The sequence below is a fragment of the Oncorhynchus kisutch genome, linkage group LG1, assembly GCF_002021735.2.
Source record: "Oncorhynchus kisutch isolate 150728-3 linkage group LG1, Okis_V2, whole genome shotgun sequence".
NCBI lineage: Eukaryota > Metazoa > Chordata > Actinopteri > Salmoniformes > Salmonidae > Oncorhynchus > Oncorhynchus kisutch.
Window position 1 is genome coordinate 49,793,200 of NC_034174.2, and position 22,114 is coordinate 49,815,313.

Sequence of the window (22,114 nt, forward strand, 5' to 3'; positions counted from 1 at the left end):
GGTGAGAGTGAGAGAACGGTAGGGTGTGAGAGAGGGGGAGAAAGATAGAGACACACACACACACCAACAAGCTTCCCAGATGGATAAATACTGAGCCAACACAGAGGAGGAAAACTATTAAAACTTCCTGTTACAACACGCTAAAGGTACACTCAGCACAATTACTTCATCAAAAACAATGGGGCAACTTCCTACTCACAGATGACAACACCAGCAGAATTCCACTTTGCTAAGACTATAACTTCTGGTGCTTTACTACAAGTTTGTCTGTTTTTTTGCGTTTGGTGCCGAATTAATATGACCTATTTCATGTTTCATGTTCAACGTAACTCAACTGTGTGGATATGCACAGACATGCACATATACACTACAAATGCAAGCATGCATCCCACACTCGCACATATGCAATTATACTGAACAAAAATATAAACACATGTAAAATGTTGGTCCCATGTTTCATGAGCTGAAATAAAAGATCACAGAAATGTTCCATATGCACAAAAAGCTTATTTCCCTCCAATTTTGTGAACAAATTTGTTTACATCCCTGTTAGTGAGCATTTCTCCTTTACCAAGATAATCCATCTACCTGTCAGGTTTGGCATGTCAGGAAGCTGAATAAACAGCACATTTTTTACACAGGTGCACCTTGTGCTGGGGACAATAAAAGGCCACTCTTAAATGTGCAGTTTTGTCACACAACACAATGCCACAGATGTCCCAAGTTTTGAGGGAGCATTCAATTGGCATACTGGCTGCAGGAATGTCCACCAGAGCTGTTGCAAGATAATTTAATATTCATTTCTCTACCATAAGCCGCCTCCAACGTCATTTTAGAGAATTTGGGCATACGTCCAACCGGCCTCACAACCGCAGACCACGTGTAACCATGCCTGCCCAAGCTCCACATCTGGCTTCTTCACATGCGGGATCGTCTGAGACCAGCCATCTGGACAGCTGATGAAACTGAGTAGTATTTCTGTCTGTAATAAAGCCCTTTGTGATGAAAAACTCTGCTCCCAAGTGGGTGTGCCTATGCCCTCCCAGGCCCACCCATGGCTACGCCCCTGTCCAGTCATGTGAAATCCATAGATTAGGGCCTAATGAATTCATTTCAATTGACTGATTTCCTTATATGAACTGTAACTCAGTAAAATCGTTGAAATTTTTGCATATTGCGTTTAGATTTTTGTTCATTTTAAATACTGCTGAAATCTACAGTAAATTATTTTGAATTCAAAATGGTTTTGCATGATAAGATTAGCAACACAAACATTGGATACAATGAATTTGAATTATGCAATTAAATACTGCTGAAATCTACAGCCAATGATTTTAACTTCAAAATGGTTTTGCATGATACGATTAGCTGCACAAACATTAGGCGCAATAAATTAGAATTATGCAATTAAATACTGCTGAAATATTCAGTCAATGATTTGGACTTCCAAAGGTTTTTGCATGATAAGATTAGCTACAAGAACATTGGTTTTTGTAGCAATGATACAATGATTTTGCATTAATAAGAGACCAAAAATGGAACCCTTGGGCCAAATCAATAAGAATTACATGGAATTATCTCCACCGTCTCTCACTGCCGGCACAGACAACTTCAGGAAATTAAGTGTTAAGCTCACGTGCTAACACATTAGCACGCATAAGTCACATTTTACAACTTTCAAAGACTATGCTATGTTGTGAGATATTATAGTGTAATGTTAAAATGTACAGAAGAATTTGATTTAAAATGCCTCCTGAAAATACTTGTCTGTCACACCCTGATCTGTATTTGTGCTTGTCTCCACCCCCTCCAGGTGTCTCCAATCTTCCCCATTATCCCCAGTGTATTTATACCTGTTTTCTCTGTTTGTCTGTTGCCAGTTAGTTTTGTTTCGTGAAACCTACCAGCAGTTTTCCCATTGCTTTTGTCTGGTCTAGTTCCTGTTTTCATTTTTTTCTCCCAGTTTTGACCATTCTGCCTGCCCTGATCCTGAGCCTGCCTGCCGTTCTGTACCTTGCCACACCACACTGGATTATTGACCACTGCCTGCTAATCTAACCCACAAGCTTCAATGCCATACAACACTCCTTCCGTGGCCTCCAACTGTTCTTAAACGCTAGTAAAACCAAATGCATGCTTTTCAACCGGTCGCTGCCTGCACCCGCATGCCCGACTAGCATCACCACCCTGGATGGTTCCGACCTAGAATATGTGGACGTCTATAAGTACCTAGGTATCTGGCTAGACTGCAAACTCTCCTTCCAGACTCATATCAAACATCTCCAATCGAAAATCAAATCAAGAGTCGGCTTTCTATTCCGCAACAAAGCCTCCTTCACTCACGCCGCCAAGCTTACCCTAGTAAAACTGACTATCCTACCGATCCTCGACTTCGGCGACGTCATCTACAAAATGGCTTCCAACACTCTACTCAGCAAACTGGATGCAGTTTATCACAGTGCCATCCGTTTTGTCACTAAAGCACCTTATACCACTCACCACTGCAACTTGTATGCTCTAGTCGGCTGGCCCTCGCTACATATTCGTCGCCAGACCCACTGGCTCCAGGTCATCTACAAGTCCATGCTAGGTAAAGCTCCGCCTTATCTCAGCTCACTGGTCACGATGGCAACACCCATTCGTAGCACACGCTCCAGCAGGTGTATCTCACTGATCATCCCTAAAGCCAACACCTCATTTGGCCGCCTTTCGTTCCAGTACTCTGCTGCCTGTGACTGGAACGAATTGCAAAAATCGCTGAAGTTGGAGACTTTTATCTCCCTCACCAACTTCAAACATCAGCTATCTGAGCAGCTAACCGATCGCTGCAGCTGTACATAGTCTATTGGTAAATAGCCCACCCTTCTTCACCTACCTCATCCCCATACTGTTTTTATTTATTTACTTTTCTGCTCTTTTGCACACCAATATCTCTACCTGTACATGACCATCTGATCATTCATCACTCCAGTGTTAATCTGCAAAATTGTAATTATTTGCCTACCTCCTCATGCCTTTTGCACACATTGTATATAGACTCCCCCTTTGTTTTCTACTGTGTTATTGACTTGTTAATTGTTTACTCCATGTGTAACTCTTTGTTGTCTGCTCACACTGCTATGCTTTATCTTGGCCAGGTCGCAGTTGCAAATGAGAACTTGTTCTCAACTAGCCTACCTGGTTAAATAAAGGTGAAATAAATAAAAATAAATAAAAAACCCTGAGACTGTCTGACCTTGACCTGTCGTTTTGCCTGCCCCTGTACTAGTAATACACTTTTGTTACTTCGACATTGTCTGCATCTGGGTCTTACCCGAAGCGTGATGCTTGTCTGTCAGCTGCCATCTATTGTTGAGGAACAGGGCAGACTTCAATCAACCGGTTTACGCAAAGACAACTAAGAATTTATACGACAAGAAAGTATGTTAAGTTAAATGAACAACATCACTAAATGTATCCGGAATAGCTGTATATTCAGTGAACTATTCCTTTAATAGTGAGTAATTAGCTCTAATTTCATCATTGTTATATGGATCCAAACATGCATTCTCATAGTGCATGGAGATCATTATTTTGTCTCAACCCAAAACCTAGGGTCGAGATGTTTGATATAAAGGAAAAAGGGCTTTGAGTGTTTTGAAATTGGCATGAGATGGCTCTATTGAATGTCGCACCACTGAATTGAATGAATCAATTGACACATTTGCTTGTCGAACAACCCTTTTGTTGGCCACACACATAAGGCCGTTGTCTCCGGATATTCTAATTAGTCGCTTTGTCTGTCTGCATACGACCTCGCCGCCACCTCTTCCTGGGTCAAGGCTTTGCCTGGTTGCAGGGTTCTTCAGACCGTTTATTATATAGCTTGCCTGTTGCAATGGATCAATAGCAAAGTCCTAAAAGTGCACTCCTGGCAGCCTAAAGCAAATGCTCTAAGTATTTGACATATTTCAAATAGTAGAAAAGCATTCTGGTACATTACTGTGACATTCGAATGCATCATGTACTGTTAATGGCATTATATTCAATCATTTCATCACTTTCTTCACCATAAAAGAGCTGTGCCAGTTAAACTAGGCATTATGACAGATGGACATTTACATTTGTATGATGACATGAGATAAAACTCACCTTTCGTCCAGCTTTATGCCATTTTTACCACAGCCCAGCATTATGATTGAACTGCTTCCAGTGAGACGATAATGTGTCCATTACTGTATCAATGAAAGCATTTTCACCTTCAACAACTCTGATATCAGTTTTCCACTGGTGATTTATCCACAATGCTTCATTTGAGCCGGATCCTGCCGCAACAGGATCCGGCACCTCTCCATTTTGGACTGTTTTGTTCCGGAACCTATTTTGCCAGATCGGGTAACTCTCGTTCATACATTTTTTTTCTCTCACTTTTTGCAACGTAAAATTTAGAATAAAAGCGACCATAATTCACCTGCCCCCCACAAAAAAAAGGTCATGTGAAAAAGTAGACTTTCAGCCCGGGCCTAATATTCTAAGAGTTGATTCGGGTTGGGCCGCCCGGGTTTATGGTTTGCACAAGATTGTAACCTACTCTATGTGTGAGACCAACGGGTGGATACGGCCTGCGTATCTCACACGACTATAACGAGATTCACTTTCTATGATCTCTCTCCCTCTCTGCTCTGATAGCCATGAGCCTGCAACTCTCATCTCTCCAGTGTTGCACTTCATCATTTATTTCCTTATAGAATCATAGCGAAGGATTCTGAAGGAAATGCAGCACCCCTGATAAATTGAAATAGATTTGCCAAAGTTATAGAATTACCGCTGTCTGTCAGAAATAAATTAAATCATTCTGAATAGCCTATTACACCATGAGAAGCCCTATAATTTAGCCACAGAGGAACAATAGCTTATTTTAACAGCCCAATAACAAGGAATAGCCTAGAGTCTGTAACGCGTGGCAGATCTGTTAATGAACAAACAGCATGCAGACAAAACAGGCCTTTTGCAATATTTCAAATACAATCGAGGGAAAACACAGGTTGGAAAGCAACTGCCTCCTGCTGAAAAGAGAATATTATGCTGTAGGCTACCAAAATATTTGATAAACGTCCAAATTTTGAGCGTGAGTGAGCTGCACATCATTGGGTGAGTCAGTGAAACTGGAAAGCATTTTTAGGACTATAATTTCCTCCACATAATGTAACCTACAATATGTGTCTCCACACACCTAGGCCTAGGCTATTGATGGACTCAAAGACAAGGCCGTTTTTATTGATCTCAGATTCTCAATTTGTCAGTGTCAAAGTAGCCTGCCATTTAGATCGTTTGTGCGGTATTAAAAATGAATCTGCCAAAGTCTCCAGTCATATAGAATTGCATGAAACGCGTTTGTAAAAGGCCACATTTTTCCCTGACCCTAGGCCACAATTTTATTTTCTCCCATGTGTGCAACTTCTGTGCAACTTCTGTAAGAGCCTCTACTCTACTGCTCTATGCCACTACGTCAATGTGACGATATACATGCAATGGTTTATTATAAAGGTGATTTCTTTTTTTCAGATATCTCCCCTATCGCACTCACTTTTTGTTCCGGCACCTCCTGATAAAGAAAATTCAACACTGCTTATCCACTTACGTGCGACCGCTGCGTCCCTATATAGATGAATCCTTTTTTCCACTGGGCCTTTATATATGCCCCCCTTGTAAAACTATGAGACAGGGTCTTTGATGACTACTTTCTGCACAGCACAAACAGGAAGTGTGCCACCAGGCGCTGCCGTCAAAGTGACATTCTGACACCACTGTCAACTCGCAGCGTAACTAACTTCACAAACTTTCCCTAGGGTTCAAATGTCACACTGGCACACCAAATCACTAATCTCATTCGAAATGCCATGCATGGGACTAGTTGCAATCTTTGAAGCTGAGCTCCCTATGCGCGCTGTAACCACCTTCCCCTGGGAAACAGCCTCCCTCTATGATGGTTCCTGTAATTTAGGATAAACCGGGTCTACGTATTTAAAATGACCAAACAGAAACAGCCATAAGCCATGGCTATATGGAACTCTATTCCACATAAGGTAACTGATGCAAGCAGTAGAATCTGATTGAGAAAAAAACCCCAGATAAAAATAGACCTTGTGGAACAGCGGGGACTGTGAAGAGACACAAACATAGGCGCAGACACATGCATAGATACACATGATAACATAGGCAGTATACACACACGTATTCATGGATTTTGTGTTGTAGATATGTGGTAGTGGAGTAGGGGCCGGAGGGCACACACTTTGTTGTGAAATCTGTTATGAGTGTATTGTAATGTTTTACAAAATTGTGTAACTGCCTTGGCAGCAGCTAATGGGGATCCATAATCAATACAAATACAAATTGTGTAACATCAAAACTCCATTGCAAATAATTCACAGCAGTTCCACAGAACCTTTAAACAATGACCTTTACCATATGTTAAATATGAAAAGCATGCAAGGGTAACAGTAAGCTCTCAAAAAAGACATGCAGCGAAACAGGAAATCTGATGTTTCCTCGTGATCAGAACTGTTCCAGGTCATAATATGGGTTAAAAAATACAGACAGTGGCAATTGGGGGGAAGGAGAGAGAAACAAAGAGAAAAGTGGAGGTAGGGAGGGGGAGACAGAAGAAGACAGAAGGAGAAAGAGTAAGAGAGCGAGTGAGAGGGGGATGGAGAGAGAGAGAAAGAGAGAGAGAGAGAGAGGGTGTGTGTGAGAGAGGGAAAAGGCGAGGGAGGGAAAGAGGGAGGGAGAGGGGGATGGAGAGAGAGAGAGAGAGAGAGAGGGTGTGTGTGAGAGAGGGAAAAGGCGAGGGAGGGAAAGAGGGAGGGAGAGAGCTCAGGTACCCTGGTGTAAGCTATCAATCACAGAGCAGGGATTTGAAACAATCAAACGTTTCTTCTTCCAAATAATCCACCTTTGATAGGTTCATATCACACAGATCAATGTGTTTGTTGAGCTTTAGTTGTTTCCAAACTGCCTTTACGGTCCTCATCAGAGGAAATGCTGTGACCAACAGGTACAGTCGCGTACGGTCGCACTCCCAATCTCCACCTGCTTTATTGGTCTAACAAAACCTGTCAAAATCTGTCATCGGTCGAGATTGAACGGAATAACCTCCAGATTGTAATTTTCTTCCTCCAGTCAATTCCAGTGAGGCAGGGAAGAATATAGCTGGGCTATTTTTGTTCAGGGCTTTCTTTGGGGTGTGTGTGTGTGTGTGTGTGTGTGTGTGTGTACGTGCGTGTGTGCGTGTGTGTGTCAGCGGCCATGTCCGGCCCTTCTCCTTCACAGGAGTGATGGCCACCAGACAGCTTTCCAATGCCAATTTTTTCTCCTTTCTTCGCCCCACATCTTCCTTCACCTCCCTCATTACCTCTTATCTTCTTACTCCTTCCCCTCTCCACCCATCTCATTTTACTCCTCCCCATCTCCAACCATCTCATTTTACTCCCCCCTCTCCTGTCCTCTTATCCACCTCTCCTATCTCAACCTGTCCATCACATCCCATCCTCTTCTCTTAAACTCCCCTATCCTCTACTACTCTCCTCTTCCCTCTCTTCCCTTCTCTTCTCTCCTCCCTTCTCCTCCTCTCCACCTCCTCAGCTGAGTACCAGTCCCATTTGCACTGACAGCTGCAGTACTCAGGCAATTAGGTCAGGCCATGGCCTATTTAAAGCCTCCTTGAAGAAGAGTGAAGGTCCTACATTTTGTTTGGCACCCCGGGATGATCAAAGACTGCAATAACTTCTGCTACATTGTAAGCTAACTATGGCCCTGTCCGAATACCCGTAGGCTACATTAGTCCTTGCGCTCTGAGGAAAGAGTGAGCTAACACAAGCAGTCATGTTTAACTAACTCCCTGCTGATAGAAACCATAATATGAATTAGCTAATAGCAAATAAACCATTTTCTAAAAGTCAAAAGATATCTGATATGAGGTAGAGTTTGTGCTCGCCACCATATTTGTTTTTCCACGTCAATGATAAGAAGAGGTGACAAGATGAGTTGGGCCTGTTTGCAGTATGCAGAAGTTTACTCAAAAGACGAGTGAACCATCCCTTCACCTTGTTTTGTTAACCCATTTGGTCTGACAGACATAGTGTGGCAAAAAAGTATTTAGTCAGCCACCAATTGTGCAAGTTCTCCCACTTAAAAAGATGAGAGAGGCCTGTAATTTTCATCATAGGTACACTTCAACTATGACAGACAAAATGAGAAAAAAAATCCAGAAAATCACATTCTAGGATTTTTTATGAATTTATTTGCAAATTATGGTGGAAAATAAGTATTTGGTCACCTACAAACAAGCAAGATTTTTGGCTCTCACAGACCTGTAACTTCTTCTTTAAGAGGCTCCTCTGTCCTCCACTCGTTACCTGTATTAATGGCACCTGTTTGAACTTGTTATCAGTATAAAAGACACCTGTCCACAACCTCAAACAGTCACACTCCAAACTCCACTATGGCCAAGACCAAAGAGCTGTCAAGCATGGCTCCACATATAGCTGGCAATTAGCTTAGCATTAGCTCATTATAATCAGTACAACCATCAAAAAAGTATTTTACACACATAATAAGTGTACATTAAATATATGCAATAATCAGAATGCACGATTTTTTCACCAGTACTTAAAAACGTGAACAAAACAGGAAATAAATAAAGAATTACCACACAAACCATTTTCTGATGATGACTTGGTGCGTGCTGGCAGTCAACCACGTAACCTCAAAGCCATTCAGTGTTGTCGTTTATGTATATCGCTATTGGACTCATAGATAGTATTAGCAATGTCTTTCAAAAGGAGGCAACTCACAAATGTGTAAATTCTGGAGATTTTTGTAAATTCTGACAATGAGTCTGAGTATTTCACAGAGTCTACACTTGTTGCTTACGAAGCATGTGACAAATAAACTTTGATTTGATTTATGAAGACAGGATTTATCTAGGACATTATAGTCTACACAGGATCCACCACTGACATCCAACATTATGAGGGGCTTGGGGTGTCTGGGTCCCTGGTGATGATCATGCTGGCTCCTCATCTCGGGAAGGCTCACACTTTGTATGTGGGCAATTGGTACAGCAGTCTCACTCTCTTCCAGCATCTGCTCTCCACAGCACAGGGGCCTGTGGCACAGTGCAGTCGAACAGGAAGGGGATGCCGGCATTCAGAAGATGTAGAGAGGGGAGGCGGAGTTCAAACAGAATGGTCAACAGCTGGCAGTAAAGTGGGATGACAAACGAGATGTCCATGTCCTCTCCACTGTCCATACATTAACCATGTTGGCCACAGAAAATGTAAACTGTGTGCTTGACCATAACCTCAAAATGGGGGTAGTGGATAAGGCGGACAACAGCTTTGTGGAATGCACTCAGAAAATAACATTGCTGTCCTCAATGGCCACATAGTTCACCGCCAGCTAAAATATGAGATGATTACTGAACAATGTTGTCTTGTAATTGGACATAGAGTTCACATACAAATCCCATGCAGTTCCATTATGCAATTACACTCAGTGGACAGTTTATTAGGTTTATTAGGTTCACGAAAATGGTTTGTTCTTACAGACAGTGATTCACGTGGCCTTGGCTTGCTATATAAAGCAGGCAGACAGGCATCGAGGCATTCAGTTACTGTTCGTAGTCACGGCAGTGTCTAGGGTTTACCGAGAATGGTGCGACAAACAAAAAACTGTCAGAGGCAGTCCTGTGGGTGAAAACAGCTCCTTGATGAAGGAGAATGGTTGAAGGAGAATGGCAAAAATCATGCAAGCTAACAGGCGAGTCACAAACAGGCAAATAACAGTGCAACAGTGATGTGCAGAACAGCATCTCAGAACGCACAACTCGATGGTCCATGTCAGGGATGGACTATTGCAGCAAACGCCCACACAGGGTTCCTCTCCTATCAGCTAAAAACCTGAAGAAGTGGACACACGATCACCAACACTGGACAATTGAGGAGTGGAAAAATGTTGCTTGGTCCGACGAATCCCGGTTCTTGTTGCGTGAGTCCATGGCCCCATCCTTCCTGGTGTCAACAATACATGCTGCTGGTGGTGGTGTAATGGTGTGGGGAATGTTTTTCTTGCACACGTTAGGTCACTTGATAACAATTAAGCAATGTTTCCATATCCCGAAGAAATCAGGCTGTTCTGGAGTCAAAGGGGGGCCCGACCCGGTACTAGAGGGGTGTACGTAATAAACTGGCCACTGCATGTATAATGACAATATCTCACCCACTTATCCCCTCCCTCTTCATCCTCCCCACTCCCTCATCCTCCCCACTCCCTCTCCCTCATAGGTGAGGTGAAAACCTACTAAAAGTAGAGAGAGAACCTCATAGAGAACCTCTAGAGTTTACTAAGCTAACATACAGAATTATTTTAAGATGGTTATACCATGTATCATTTAGATATTTTTTATGTCATTTTTAGAACACCTTAATCTATCAAAAAAAAAATTATAATATATATATATATACAATTATTTGATAAAATATTGAATTTACTACTATTACTATTATAGCCCATAGAAACACGTTGAATAACACATTCACAAACGGCAAAAAGACAGTCAAAAAAAGTATCATAAGGAATACAATTTTCAAGTGTCTTAGATATAAGAAAGCTCAGGAAATATTTTTAGTTTTTTTTGGACACATATTTAACCCCTTATTTTTGTTTGCACAAAACTACCTCCATACTTCCTTTTGTTTGTTTGGGTTACCTTCAGAGTCCTGTGACACTCATAGAGCAAAACAGAGAACACCATTGTGTTTGTGACAGTTTCCTCTTTCATAGAAGTTTGTAGGCCAAAACATTCGGATGCTAAAGATGTTTTCATGAGAAGACCGGTTTTCAGGATGTCTCATTGTCTGACAAACACTGCTCTAACTCAGTCACCTTCCACCGCAGATGTGGATGCCCACCGTAGGCAGATGTGCATGCCCACCATAGGCAGATGTGGATGCCCACCGTAGGCAGATGTGGATGCCCACCGTAGGCAGATGTGGATGCCCACCGTAGGCAGATGTGGATGCCCACTGTAGGCAGATGTGGATGCCCACCGTAGGCAGATGTGGATGCCCACTGTAGGCAGATGTGGATGCCCACCGTAGGCAGATGTGGATGCCCACCATAGGCAGATGTGGATGCCCACCATAGGCAGATGTGGATGCCCACCATAGGCAGATGTGGATGCCCACCATAGGCAGATGTGGATGCCCACCGTAGGCAGATGTGGATGCCCACCGTAGGCAGATGTGGATGCCCACCATAGGCAGATGTGGATGCCCACCGTAGGCAGATGTGGATGCCCACCGTAGGCAGATGTGGATGCCCACCATAGGCAGATGTGCATGCCCACCGTAGGCAGATGTGGATGCCCACCGTAGGCAGATGTGCATGCCCACCTTAGGCAGATGTGGATGCCCACCGTAGGCAGATGTGGATGCCCACCGTAGGCAGATGTGGATGCCCACCATAGGCAGATGTGGATGCCCACTGTAGGCAGATGTGGATGCCCACCGTAGGCAGATGTGGATGCCCACCATAGGCAGATGTGGATGCCCACCGTAGGCAGATGTGGTGGATTGAGACGCGGCCCATGATATCTCTAGCTTAAACTGACGCATTTTTATGAGGATTGTTTTATTGTGTTACTTAGATTGAAGCACGGGTGCATCAATAGACTCTTAAGGATTAAAGTTTAAAGTACAGAATGAAGAGGATTTTTTTTTACAGTAGTTTACAGCTTACAGTAAGTTACCATAAAAACAAAAGGATTTTTAGTTACAGTGAAAAAGGGTATACCTGTAAATAAGGGGCTATTTGAAAGGTGGTCATATAAACATTGCCTTGTATTTCTTACAGGTACATCTTCTGTCTGAAATGGGTATTGGTTGGAGGAAGCAGGGAGTTCCAGATAAAATGACTCCACCCAAACAGTTCCCCTTTAACGGCACACTGTGTGCAAATCTAGAAATTCCCACCTTTTTCAATTACACAGGATGCTTTAGGCCCTTGTTATTCCAGGAGACTGGAAGGAATGAGAGTCTAAAGAAGACAACAAGGCCAGGTCTTTGCTCCCACAGTTTTGTCTTCTGCCTTTTTTTTTAAATTTTCTGGCATTCTCCCGCCAGCTACATCACTTTAAGGCTGATCCTTACAGCTCTCTGAAAAATAGTGTGTGAAGAAAGCACCATTGACCTTAACTAGATTTATTGAAGTGATTCCCTTCAGCTCCAACCGCCGCTACTCCAGTACAAGTTATGTAGCGGCTTCAATGTTGCTCTCCTCTTCTGAAATCAATCGATTTACCACGCTTGTGATTTAGCACTATTCTCTACACCAGACTCGCTGTCTCTCTTTGTCTGCCTGTCTGTGAACAGTGGTGAACAATGCCATGCTAAACCACTTTCATGACGCTTGATAGATGGCTAGGCTAGGATATCAAGTGCACCTGTATGTCTACAAGCACACATAATCAAGCAATATAATATCATAACATATATAACCATTCTTGCCCTATTTAAGATGGTTGCATAATCCCATGAATGCAGTATAACGGGAATGACTAGTCCAACACAAATCGAGAGTGATTTGGACTAAGTGCATACCATCCAGACAGATTACTCATACTGTCTTTCTCCGGAGTGCCATTTGGATGCTTTGAGCATAGCATAAGCAGAAATTTCACTCAAACATGATTTCTTTAATATGTCCAGTAATGGAATGAATTTACTGTATATAGGCCAGATCCAAACCCACAATATGCGTACATCATCTCTGTATGCCTCTGCAGAGGGGTATTCAGGGAATCAGGTCACAAGCATTTTATATTATCGAGATAGCATACACTAAACATTTCCTGTTGTTTTTATGGTAACTTAATGGCCGCCAGTTACCTGTAAGTTACTGTAAAAAAAAAAGTACAGTATGTTACTGTAAATTCCAAATAACAGTACATTTAACAGTACATTTATCAGGAATCAAGGTAAGACCCAAGTGCAGGCTGTGTGATGTAACAATGTTTATTGTAACAACAGGGGCAAGCAAACGACAGGTCAACGTCAGGCATGGGGTCGATAATCCAGACTAGAGGCCAAGGTACAGGATGACAGGCAAACTCAGGGTCAGATCAGGCAGAGGTCAGTAATCCAGAGGTGGAGCAAAGGTACAGGATGGCAGGCAGGGTCAGGGTCAGGGACAGGCAAAGTGGTCAGGACAGGCAAGGGTCAAAAACCAGGAGGATGAGAAAAAGGGAGACTGGGGAAAAATAGGAGCTGAGACAAATTGCTGATAGGCTTGAACAATCAAGACAAACTGGCACAAACAGACAGAAAACACAGGTATAAATACCCAGAGGATAAGTGGGGAAGATGGGCGACACCTGGAGGGAGTGGAGACAAGCACAAGGACAGGTGAAACAGATCAGGGCGTGACAACATTAATGTAAACTTTACAGTAATGTATGTGAAACCAACGTTTCCTTAGAATTTATGGTAACATAGATATATTTTCTTCAGTAATTTACAGGTAACTGGCTGCCAGTAAGTTACTGTAAAAACAACATGATTTTTTTTTACAGTGAAAAGAGGTATACATTTCATGTTATCGATGAGAATTGTCATAACTGATACCTTCAATTGAACTCGTTGATAAAAAAAATGCATGTGGGATAAAACTCTTGACTGTAGAATGATCTCATTTCCCTTTAGTTCATATTCATTATATCATATTATTATGACAATTGTATAGTATTAGTCATGGCACTGTACCACATCGAGATATAACTGCTGTGACCTACTTGGCATTGGGAAGGTTAATGACATGGACAGTTGGAATCCCAGCACCTGTGATAGAAGATCAAACCGCATGGATGTTTCACAAAGGGACTGCAGGCTGAAGGCTCTGTCTGTGTGTCCACGGGGGGAGCTATAAAAGGCATGGGGTAGACACGCAAACAACTGTCATGTCTTTTTCTGTCTGAAACCCTCGCTCTGTATTGCTACACAATGGACTCCTATTACAACAACAAGGGACTTGTCGTTGTGACCTTATAATCCCACCCCCTGACCCCAAAACCCTACAGCAGATCAAATGGATAAAAGTACATTTCTGCCGATTACCTCGTGAGAAATCCTATTCTATCCCAACCTATAGCTAATCTTGGGAATGATGGAGAAGAAGAAAAAAAATCGGCACCAGGAACAACATTTGTGGTTCACTATTTGCAAGCCTTTACAAGCAAAACAGAACTCTTTCTCTTTGATTCACCGATCACCAGTGGGTGTTCAACATACACCACTGACATTAAGGTGCCATTCAAGACTGACATAAAGCTAACCCCGGTCAAATATATTCCCTCTATGAACCTTCTTAAATGCAAATCAAAGCAACAATGATCCAGTCAAAGAAAAATGACAAGCAGAAAGGGGATAGGGGGTTTAGGTTGGAAGGAATTAGCATCAAAACTCTAAGCTCTTGATGTCATTATGATGTCAACGGATGATGTCGTTCAAGCTGTTCTCCTCGGCTGTAAAACCATAAGGGTCGTCTGATAGGATGAGGAAAGTTATCAGGAAGTGGCTATGATTTAACTGACATGGACGGGCCCTTAAATCTTCCATGACTAGATTATACTCAGAGGACACATGGTTATACTCAGCTAGAAACGAAAACAGGGGAAGTTTGACATGATCTTTTGCCTTGAAGGACACAGATTAGATTAACTGGCAATGGAAATAGAAACCCAGCTCTTGAGGAAATAATTGACTTGGTCATACTAAAGTTTGGTTGCTCAACTACCTACTCGCATGCATGGTTAAGGTATGATTCACATTCAATGTGTTTAATGGTCACATGTACAGGGTTGCAGGTGTGATTGTAAGGGTTGCCAGGCTGTGTTGCAGCCCAACAGTATGCTCTCCATGGTGCTTCTGTAGAACACAGTGAGGGCCCTCTGGGACTGTTTACATTTCTTCAGCATCCTGAGGTTGAAGAATCGCTGTCGTGCCTTCTTTACCACGATGCCCGTGTGGTTAGACCATTTCAGCTTCTTTGAGATGTGCTGTAGGTGAGGAATTTGAAGTTATTGACCGCCTCCACGGCGGCCCTGCTTGATGAGGATGGGGGGGGGGGCGTGTTTTGTTAACGTTGAGGGAGGGGTTGTTTACCTGGCACCGCACTGTCAGAGTGTCCTATCTCCTCCGTGTAGGCTGTCTCATCATTGTTGATAAGCAGGGCTACTACTGTTGTGTTGTGAGTAAACTTGATTATGGAGGTGGAACTGTGTGAGGCCACGCTGTCGTGGGTATACAGGGAATACAGGAGGGGACACTATGGTAAGTGATGTTAGAGGCTGACTTTACAGCATCTTTGTATCTGCGGAGGCTTGAGATTAGATGTAGAAAGTTGCCCCTGGACATAGACCTAGGATCAGATTATCCAACCCCAAATTTGGCATGGGCAAATTTTCTGAATGGTTTCAGAGAAAACACATTCTTTTTTAAATGTTTAAAAAAATCCAATATTATTGTTTTCAAAAGAAAGAATAAGAAATACTGTTAAAAAAAAAGCCAGAATCTCAATTGGTGGGAGTGAAAAAGAACAAGTCACATCTACTAGATTCCTCTGAGTTCTAAATAACGAAAAGTTATCCTGGACAGATCGTATTCAATTTGTCTGCAGCAAAATGATGAAATATGTTGGTATCATCAGAACCATCAGTACCTATGTCTAAGAAACTCAATATCGTGTCTATTTACAACATTAATGTATGCCAATTATGCACTTCCATCTACAAATATTCATACCTCCCAGACAGTTTACCTAAATCCTTCAATGGATTCTTCCAGGTTAATTCTGAAATCTACCTATATAACACAAGACACTGCGATAACCTTCACCCTCCCCACTTCCGCACCTCACATAGTCAATTCTCTATCAGATATAGAGGTACCATACTCTAATCATTACATTGCCAAAACATCATCATCCCTCAATAACTTCAAGTGAAGACTGGGGGTTAGCCTGATGAACCAAACTACTCAGTAACTACTCAGCCTAACTCTCACACACTCACATGCACACACACATTTAAACAAAACAAAGATATACACAGTATGTACAGTGGGGCATACACACATCTTTGAAGGGAGTTGAAAGTCTGTGTTGCCCAGCAACAGCACCAAAACATCACTGCTCTAGAGGAGATCTGCATGGAGGAATGGGCCAAAATACCAGTAACAGTGTGTGAAAACCTTGTGAAGACTTACAGAAAACGTTTGACCTCTGTCATTGCAAACAAATGGTATATAACAAAGTATTGTTGTTGACCAAATACTTATTTTCCACCATAATTTGCAAATAAATTCATTAATAATCCTACAATGTGATTTTCTGGATTTTTTTCCCCTCATTTTGTCTGTCATAGTTGAAGTGTACCTATGATGAAAATTACAGGCCTCTCTCATCTTTTTAAGTGGGAGAACTTGCACAATTGGTGGCTGACTAAATACTTTTTAGTCAGCCAGAATATCTCAATACCCCCCCCCCTCTCTCTCTCTCTCTCTCTCACTCTCTCTCGCGCTCCCTCTCCCCCCCCCTCTCTCTCTCTCTCTCTCTCTTAATGGATCGTAGAGCACCACAGAGAACTGGCAATAAGGCTCTCGCCCACTCGCTAGATTCAGGAAACACATACACACATATACGTATGCATATACGCACCCACAAAAACACACATGCATGTATGCACATACTGTATACGCACACACAAAACACACATGCATGTATGCGCATACTGTATAAGCACACACAAAACACACATGCATGTATGCACATACTGTATAAGCACACACAAAACACACATGAGTCTGTCCACGATACTTCGTCCACATCACAAGATAGGTTTTCTCTTGCCAAACATGGAGGGAAGTATCTCCTAGCATGGCGTATCCATCCTTGGACAGAGGCAACCTCTATGTCCCCACATGGAGGGAAGTATCTCCTAGCATGGCATATCCAACCTTGGACAGAGGCAACCTCTATGTCCCCACATGGAGGGAAGTATCTCCTAGCATGGCATATCCAACCTTGGACAGAGGCAACCTCTATTTCCCCACATAGACCATATTTATAATTGCAGTCTCTTGTACATCTGTAAACAAGCGTCCTCGTTCTCCATGATGTCTTTGCCTTTCCACTCTGTACAGAATTCAAACACAGTATGTGTTCAGCATAGGAACTGTAAACAATGTACAAAAACATGTAGTACAGCATGATAACCAACCTTATTCATTCAATGCAGTGCAGTAAATGGATGGCTTAGAGTTACAAATGTTTATGCAATACTATGAAGTCATACGTATTTTACAGTACATTACTGTAATGCTAAAATAGTCATTAGATAGTTGCATACCTGTTCTCATTTCTGAAGGTTCGAATTATGGACGCCACTGTAAATCGACTCAAATTGGACTGGACTCTCAGTCCAGCCTCTCTCATGGTCAAACCGTGGTTGATCACATGATCAACAAATTTTGCCCTAATCTCATTAGAGATGCCTCTCCTTCCTTCTCTTCTTTGCCCTCGTCCTCTTCCTCTCCCTCCTACTCCTCTTGCTCTCTGTCCATTGTTGGTGTCCATTGTTCAAAAACAGGTCATCTGACCTTTGACCTATTTATAGGCCTATACTACAGTAAAGCAGTGATTGGTTAGTGATCAGTTAAGCTATTAGTGTTTGCACATGTGAGGAGTGTGTGTGTGACCTGGTGAATAAGTGTAGCATTTTGATTGGTTGTGTTTGGAAAAGGAAAGCAAGTCACTTCCTGTTAGATTTCTGTGTTTTAGGTAGAGAATTGTGTGTAGTATTTTGAAAAAAGTGTTTAATGCAATTGACAACTGAGTCAAAGGCTGAGAAATAGCTTATGGTTTTTTACATTTGGTGTGTAGTTTTGCACTTTGAGTGAGAGGTTTCAAAAATCGTGTGACATGAAAAGATTTTGTGTGTAAGCAGTTGGAAAAAACTGTAATAAATGGAAAGCACAATGTTCAGGGCCATACAATTTGTCCATTGTACAGTATACAGCCTACAATGTACTGTACTAAAGTATCCATTCTCAGACTTTCTCCTTCCCACCTTCAACAACCTGTTTGCTCTCTGAACTGGTTCATATTGGTTGTGTCGCATCATTTGAAACAGGTTAAATCAATTATGAGTGGTTGTGTTCAATCAATGACATGTGTTCTCTATTTGTATTTGATTGTTGCCACTTGTGTTTACCAGTATGGATGACATGTGCATTAGAGTGCAGAATGTGTTTTGAGAATGAGAATGTGTTTAGAGTTTTGCTGAAAAGTCTAAGTGAGATCTGCAAATTGTGTTTTACCATGTGAAATGGTTTAAGGTATTGACAACAGACTGCATAATTAGCTAAATGAGTCCAGGCAACTGAGAACTTTGTTCAGCCAATGGGTTTTAGTGTTTTAGCAATTGAGAAAAACTGTAATTGTGGCACATTGTTTCTATTGTTCTCCGGGTGCATGTAGTCAAAGTTAATATGCCATATGTGCTGGGGAATTTGCTCTATAGCTAACTATCAGGTTCGACAAAGCAATTAAAGGGTTTGTCGTACACAGAGCTGAGCAAGGACACACCATGTGTCTGCCCCACCGGAAAACACAATAAGGGCAACGTCACACAAAGGCTGCATTTAGACATGCAGCCCAATTCGGATATTTTTCCACTAATCGGTCTATTGACCAATCAAATCAGATCTTTCCACATCATATCTATTTCAGAGTTGATCTGATTGGTCAAAATACCAATTCTTTCAAATACGTTGTGTTAACTTGAGCTTAAATGCCATATGGGCAGAGTTTGATGTATTTGGAGTATTCCAATGGTTCCCTTAAGCCAGGCAAGCTCAAACAAGCACCGATATAGTAATTGAAATGATTTCAAATAGTATTTGAACCCAGGTCTTAAATGTCACATGCAAAAAAAAGTGTGATGGGTCTGCCCTCAAAAAGATGTTGCATTAAAGCTTACTTAGTTTTTTCATGTATTCTTTTCACTAAATGTCACACACAAAACAGTATAGGTAGGCATGCACTTAGACTTTCTTTACAGGGAACCGAGTCAAATTTCACCACTATAGTGCTAAAACACACGTTAACAACACATGCTTATGAAGGCATCAGGAAGTATTATGTCACATTATGCTCTTATCATATGCTATGCATTCCTTATAGGGCCCTAGACTGTAAAGCTGCAACAGTGTTATTGAGAGTCAGCAACGTGCTCTGACAACTGCATCTCAGTCGCTCAACAGCCCAATCAGATGACACTATGCAGTATTCTAGTCACAGACACCGTCGGTTAATTGATTCTGTTCACCTCAATAGACGGGTTGGTTGTTTAGCAACAAAACCAACGTGTGCGCAACTATGGTGCAAAACAGACGGGGTTGGCTTAGACGGTTGACAACGTGAAAACTCTATTTTGCCTCCAAAGTTGATTGAAAACATAAATACTTGTTGCATCTCAAATACATAGTTTCAGTTGTTGGTTGGCTAGCTAACACATTTTTGCCATATTAGCATAGACATGACATCAATCAAAACCCCTCAAAACAGGACATGATGTCAATAACAAGATACAACAAGCTGAAACGAGCGACGTACGATTCCCCACACGGCAGCTTGTTGCTAGCTATCTGATTATTTCTGTGATGATGTCAGCCAACCTGGTTGAGGCAGGTAGCCTAGCAGTTAAGAGCATTGGACCAGTAACAGAAAGTTTGCTGGTTTGAATCCCTGAGCCGGCAAGGTGGGAAAAAAGAATACCCAACATCTACTCCCCAGGTGCTGAGGATGTCAATTAAGGCAGGTCCCCTGTACTGCTCTAATTCAGATGAGTTGGGTTAAATGCAGAAGGCACATTTCAGTTGAATGCCTTCAGTTGCACAACTGACTAGGTGTCCCATCGATGGGGAGAGATGCCATGCCAATGTTCCCATAACAACTGGAATGAGTAAGGTAGGGCACATCTCTAATTTCTTATCCAGCAACAGTTAGAAGGAAGGCTTTCAGTAAAAAGGAAAAGAAGAAATAAGAGAATCTCAGTCCAATTCTCTAATAATTATTTCACCTCCTTGCGAGATGGATCTAAAACGGTGTCCTCGGATTCGTGCTAATGCTCAGAAAAGAGTTGCATACCAGGCCTATATCTCACCTTTGGCACCACAATGCATTCTATGTAACGGTCACCTAAGGACCAGTGATGCATCTGTCGAGAGGTGACCATTCTCTCTCCATTAGAGTTAGGGATGTGCCGAGCCTTCCAGAAACAGGCTGGGTAGTTAGCATCCAGGCTATCATTCAAACTAGGAAGAAAGGCAATTTGATTGAGGCCATTCAGAGAGAGGAGTGAGGGATCTGCATTTTAATGTACGCTGCTGGAGTCTGGAATAGACTGTTCATTAGGTTTGGGGAGAGAGATAGAGGGATGGAGAGAGAAAGAGAGAGAGGGGTATGAGAGGGAGGGAGAGAAACAGGAGAGAGTTGAAGAGAGTGCCAAGAGGCAACAGATAGGCTACAGTATTGAGTTGGGACAGCCTTTATTGGGGGTTATGTGGTACCATGACTTGTCAAAATCGATTCTCCGGGTGACATGGAAGACTGATGGGGTGAGGTGGAGACAAATTAACAATCGGAGGAGAGTGAGAGGTGTTTTTTCTTCCTCTCTAACCCCGCCTCTCTCTCTCTCTCTCTCTCTCTCTCTCTCTCTCTCTCTCTCTCTCTCTCTCTCTCTCTCTCTCTCTCTCTCTCTCTCTCTCTCTCTCTCTCTCTCTCTCTCTCTCTCTCTCTCTCTCTCTCTCTCTCTCTCTCTGGTGTCTCTATTTGTCACAGCCTTGAGTTAAAGAGGCCATGGTCAAACCTCTAAAAATACTCCTCTATCTAGGTAGGGTGTAAAGGGAAAGAAAGAGGGATGGGGGGCCGCTCTCAGAAACTTGAAGGACTTAACCTTCTACTGCAATGGGCTAAATCAGGGTCACACAGAGTGATTCTTGGTAGTCTTAAACAAATCTACTTTGAAACAAAAGGTATACACCTCACACTCATGGTTATGGGCTTAAAGGACAGATGACACCTGTACTATGAAGATATAGAGTTGATATTTTGAGTTTGCATCCCAGTATTACACTTTATATATATCACAGAAGACTGAACTTTAACAAAACTGTTTAACATCGAAACACTGGAATTTGGGTGGGTTTTTAATTCTGAAATTCTGAAAAATATTAATAACATTCCATCCATAAGGCCACTAGGTAATTTGACAGCAGGAAAGGCCTACCATGCTTGAGTTTGTATGGAAGTCCGAAGTAGCATGAAGTGATAAACTAGCAATGCATACTAATGCTATTTTGGACATTAGAAAACGTTTGAATAGGTCAGTTGCAAAAGTCTCTGCTGCGCTGTCAATGATTGGTGATCTGGTAGGCTTTATAACCTGAGCAATCATACTGTTGCACATAGCAGAAGCCTTCATCACACCCGGACAGGACCCAACTGCTTCCTCCTCCTCCACGCTCGCACACACACATAGACATAGCAAAAAAATCCAATACCAAGTCATCATAAGGCTATTTCACACTCCATTGGCCCTCATCCATTATAGATTGGCATGGTTACTTGCGCACGTCTCTGCTGCGGTGTCAATGATTGGGGATCAGATATTCTATTAGGCTGGCCTGTTAATCAGATTGAAGTGAATGGGTCCCACTCACTGTGGTGCTGAAGATCTGACTCTAGCTCAGACTTTGTTACAAATAGTATTTCAATTAATTTCAAATATTTAGCTGGAATTGATTAGCTTGCCTGGTGCCAATAGAATAGTTGCAAAACTGTAAAACCCCGTCCATCTGGCACTCCAGGGCAGGCTAGAGCAAATTCTCAAAGTATTTGAACCCAGGGATGCTCCAGGTCGGTACAGTATTTGAACCCAGGGATGCTCCAGGTCGGTACAGTATTTGAACCCAGGGATGCTCCAGGTCGGTACAGTATTTGAACCCAGGGATGCTCC